Source organism: Juglans regia, chromosome 12, assembly GCF_001411555.2.
Source record: "Juglans regia cultivar Chandler chromosome 12, Walnut 2.0, whole genome shotgun sequence".
NCBI classification, from domain to species: domain Eukaryota; kingdom Viridiplantae; phylum Streptophyta; class Magnoliopsida; order Fagales; family Juglandaceae; genus Juglans; species Juglans regia.
Window position 1 is genome coordinate 10,810,669 of NC_049912.1, and position 5,668 is coordinate 10,816,336.

The window sequence follows — 5,668 nt, forward strand, 5'->3', positions numbered from 1 at the left end:
CTTTATGGATGCCATTTGAAGAAACAAGGCACCAGTGTGTTAATAACATATCTAAATGGTTGCCAACGATATAAGATCACGAAGGGATTGGCGGCCACTGATCATGTAACACCCCAATAGAAGGTCCAAACCACATGACCTATACTCCAAAAGGACTAATCAATGATACAATTGGAGCCCCATTGGAACCTTATAAAGAGCAAGAACTTCTCCTTCCCAAGCAATGTGGGATCTCATACACCACCTACCCTTATTCATATCATATGGGGTATCACAATCTACCCCTCTTAAATTCCCGACGTCCTCGTCGGGCCTGTCCATTGTAGGTAGCACGGCTCAAGTCCCACATTTCTGGTTGGGATAGGCACTTATACCATTTGTAACGCTCTAATGGAAGGCTCAAACCACATGGCCTATACTCCAAAAGGACTAGTCAATGATATAATTGGAGCCCCATTGGAACCTTATAAAGAGCAAGAACTTCTCCTTCCCAAGCAATGTGGGATCCCATACATCACCTACCCTTATCCATATCTTATGGGGTATCACAATCTACCCCCTTAAATTCCCGACGTCCTCATCGGGCCTATCCATTGTAGGTAGCACGGCTCAAGTCCCATATTTCTGGTTGGGATAGTCTCTGATATCATTTGTAACACCCAATAGAAGGCCCAAACCACATGGCCTATACTCCAAAAGAACTAGTCAATGATACAATTGGAGCCCCATTGGAACCTTATAAAGAGCAAGAACTTCTCATTCCCAAGCAATGTGGGATCTCATACACCACCTACCCTTATCCATATCATATAGGGTATCACAGATCAGACCAACCTCAGTTACCAAACTTCTACAGTCATTGATGGTACACAGACTAAGAAATTGGTCATCCCACAATATAGTGAGAAGATGTTGAGGGACATACTTGCAGAGATGATAATTACTGATAAGATGCCCTTTACCACAATCAAGAAAAGAGGCTTTTGAAAGTTTCTAAACTTTGTTGAGCCACGATTTCTCATTCAATCACAGTATACGGTGATGCAAGATTGAATGAAGAGTTGTGCGAAGGACAAGGCGAAGATGAGGAAGATGTTTATTACCACTGGCCAGAGCGTGTCGTTTACGACTGACACATGGACGTCCATACAGAATGTTTGCTACATGTCACAGCACACTACATTGACAGTGAGTGGATTTTGCATAAAGGAATTATTAGCTTCAAAGAAATTATGGATCATAAAGGTGTATCCATTGGGGTAAAGATGGATGATTGTTTAAAGGACTGGAGAATTTGAAAAGTGGTGTGTATTATAGTTGACACTGCCAGTGCCAATGAAACAACAATTGATTGGTTTAAGCGGAACACAATGGTGAAAGATGATGTCATTCGGGCCCATGCGTTTATTCAATCTGGATCCAAATATACGACAGCGAACTTGTAATTCAACGAGCTCTTGGAGCTTCACTTCCACTTGAAAAATAGTTGTGCTGACTCTAGGGGATTGTTATCTGCTATGGCTACAAGAATGAAGACCAAATGTGATAAATCTTGGCAGAATATTGAGATGATAAATAGATTACTACTTGTGGTTGTGATCCTTGACCCCTAATATAAATTGGTCATTCTAGAATTTTGTTAAATTATGTCCTCGGGGTAGTGAAAACTGCAGAGTTTATTAAAGTGCTAAAAAGAGATATTGATGACCTATATAGTCACTACAACAATAGTTGTCAGCCTTCATCTGTAGCTGGTAGCTCCTCACATTCAAGGCCGACTGGGTCGACAGCTTCCTTAGATGATACTGACCCATCAGTAAGGGTTACAGGCCATCGTATTATGTAGTAGTTTCATCAACTCATTGCAACAAGGAATATTATGCAATGTACATCTAAGGTTGAACGATATTTTATGGAAGCTGTTGAGGCACCTAGTGCTGTATTTCAGTTATTAACTTGGTGGAAGGTTAATTCCACCAAGTATCCAGTCCTTTCCCATATAGCCTGAGGTGTGCTAGCCACTCCTGTCACTACGAGTGCCTCAGTATTGGCGTTTAGTACTGGAGGTCACGTGTTGGAGGCTTATCAGAGTTCATTGTCACCGTCAACCGTGGAGGCCCTTGTTTGCACACAGAATTGGATAAGTGAAACACTCATTGGACTAGATACCGTTGGCATTGATGCCGACAGTTATAGGCTTGAATCGGATGACTTTATATGCTTTTAAATGATTATTTAATTATTTTTAATGTTTTTAACTTCTATTTTTTTATGATTTTATAGACCTAATTGTAAATCCTAACATAATTGTCGATGACTGAGAGTGTGAGACGGACGCCTTTTGAGAGTTGGGATGGAGTTGAAAGAACCCCCTTTCTTGGTAAGAATCAAATTATACTTTTACCGTGTTCAATTTTTTATTATCAATTTTTTTTCATTTATTGATTGCAATTTTCTATCTTCATTTCAGACATGACCAATGGACCATTGAGATTTGAGTGAAATCCGTGTTTAATATTTATGTAGTTATATTTCAAGGCTAAGTCAATGTTGTTATTACATTATAAAGGGACTGTTATAACTTATGGTTACATCATACATGTTATTTAGTTTTTAAACTATTGTATTTAAGCTTCTTTTTTTTTCTTTTTAGTATTTTTCTTTTACAGGTTCAGACTTGGGCTTTGGTGAGCATATTTATGTAGTTATATTTACCCACAAAACTCCAGCGCCGACTTTACTCACTCCTCTTGCACTTTTTTATTTTTATTCTCTTCCCCCAGGCCCAAGCTAATGCACAAAACTTGTATTCTTTCTACATTACATTGTGCTCGATTCGAGCAAAGACTAAAACAAGGACACACCACATGATACTCTTATTAGTCTTATATTTATTTTTATATCAAGTCATAGACACACCTACCTCTGCTAATAGTGCTATGTAATGTAATGGGTCAAAATCAAATTAATTTTTGCATATAATTTATTTAACAAAAGAAATTGACCACATTATTATATTAATATATTTGGAGACAATATTACAGGGTTGATGTTGGTTGATATTATATCATTTATCATGTCAATTAGAGATCAAACCTTATCAGACCCCCAAAAATACAAATTAATTAGAGAGAAAAATACAAAAAACATGGGTCCCAATATGCCTTAAATTGATTGATTGCTCTCTCTGTACTCTAATATATTATGTAATGTAAATGTAGGACCACTTAAATTCAATTATGAAGATTTCAATGGGAATCTACCAACCCTTTTATTGAACCCATATTCATCAGCAGAGGTATGCCGTATGCATGTCTTCATCTCCCCAAATGTCAATGTTTAATATTTTTTTAGTTATATATATATATATATATATATATTTAGCCCAATAGATGCTCGAAGCTCCGACCTCCGTTTGGAGTTCTGACCTTCGTTCGGAGTTCCAAACTCCGATCAAAGTTGGACTCCGATTCCATTCAGAGTCAGAGTCAAGGTAAAAATTTCGCCCTAGTTCATGCCATGTTACACGTCAAGTTATTTTATGTTTGCTTAAGACTTTGATTATGCATTTATGTTTTTATTGCCATGCATGCATCATTAACCTATATATAAGTTTTTAGTTAACATGCTGAGATTTGTACTCAAATCTCACCATGGTAGTCCCAACTACCATTCTCTCCGAAATGGTAGCTCATGTGTCAGGATTAGGAGGCGCTTCAGAAGATGATCGACTAGAGACGGTCGATTAAATAACAAAGGTACAATGCGAAACTCATCGTTTCAATGTTCTGATTTGTAGATAGTAATATGGCATCCATGATTGAGTTGTGCGAACTACTTGATGGACTAGCTTAGTAAATACTTTAGTTTTTGCTTGTACTTATAGAGCTCTGTCTCTCGTACCTTTGAGCTTACAAACCTTTTAGATTTCTGTTGTAATCACGAGTATCAGTCACTTCAATGTTTATTTGGTTCAAGTTATTGGGATATTATTAGTTTGGTGCATAGTATTGCTTAAAAAAAATTATCCACAACGAATATTACATACTGCTAGATGCATGTTAGGAACAATGCATCATGAACGAGGGCAAGTGTGATGCCCCCAACCTTCGCTTGGGATGTAACGGAGACTTAGAGCGTCGAGACATGCAACACAAAGTTACACACTCCCATATCTAATAGCTAATATGCAATGCATCCTAGAAATGCAATTAGAAGTACGCAATAATCGCAGCGAAAAATAAGGATGAAAATGAATTTATGCCTGAATAACTAAATCATCCCAATAATATAGATTTAACCATAAGTTTCAAAACATCAAGTAGCTTAATCTTAGTACAAAATATCAAGTTCTCCAAAAGGATCTAAACCAGTTGTTGCATGCACGAAGGGTTAGGCCTAGAAATATCATAATGAGATCAACTCTCTTGTCAACGTCTCGTTCCTCCTCAACCTCTTAATCCACTGGTCCATTAGGTCTATCTGCATCTACAATTTCTATCATTTTGAATATACCAGGTCCACAAAGGGTGGGATTTACTTGAAATCTCAGTAAGTTAGACTACCAACATGCACAAAGATAGACTATGCGTGAAAAATGATAAACATAAAATGCATGCAAATGCAGAAAATTTGTATTTGGCTCCCATTTAGATTTCTCAAGAAAATAGATTTTTGATGCACATTTTCCTAAAGAGAACATAATTTCACTTTCGTTATACAAACTTAGTCTTTCATCATAAAATCATGGAGTTAACATCACGTATGGTATCATCACAATTTCTCATATAGACTGTGAGTACCCGCCAGTGACCATAGTACAATTCACGTTGAAACTAAGTTGTCTATAGACTCATTCTCAATGTATTGGTAATATAACATAACATCGTAAAAACTATAACATGTGCACCCACCAGCATTAGGTGTTGTAACATATGACTTCACTCTGAGCGTTCTTTAAAAGGAACCCATTCGAAGCCTGTTGACTGTTTTTCGTCAACCCAAGGGTTACCATTTCATATTTAATCACTCCAGAGTGGACAGAGGAGTTAGGATACTTCCACATCTTAGCATTTGGGGTTGTAATAAAATTTCATGTAAAGGCTTTTGAAAAAGAATGGTTTTCATGAAATGCATATGAGTGGCACAAAAATGATATGACAGTTAATGCAGAAATGATATGACAGTTCATGCAAAAATGACAATAAAAATGACATTTATCAATAAATCATAAATAATCGATCAAGGTGTAAGTTAGAGGCCAACTTACAAACTACTGGAGCTATAAGCGAAGTACTGGTTGTGAAATAAATTATGCTAAGTTAGAATCTAACTAACTTAAGAAAAATAAATAGTGGCATGAAAAGGGAAATTACGAAATGCCCTTAGACGTCTAAATGATGCATGCTATCTAATAATCCAAAACCTACCTCATGAATTGCATGGCATGCATTCTAGTTGATGCCTAAATGAACTCATTAATGATCCTTATGAATGCATGCAAGGCAAAACCTCCAAGGAACATGCTCACTAGAATCCTCAAGGACATACTTAAATCCTAACTTCGAACAAGTTCATCCCAACACTTAGTCATGTCTAATGAAATCCTCAAATGCTAACTGAACCTCAATGATAGGTATGATCCTATCATCGATGGCATGCCAATTAT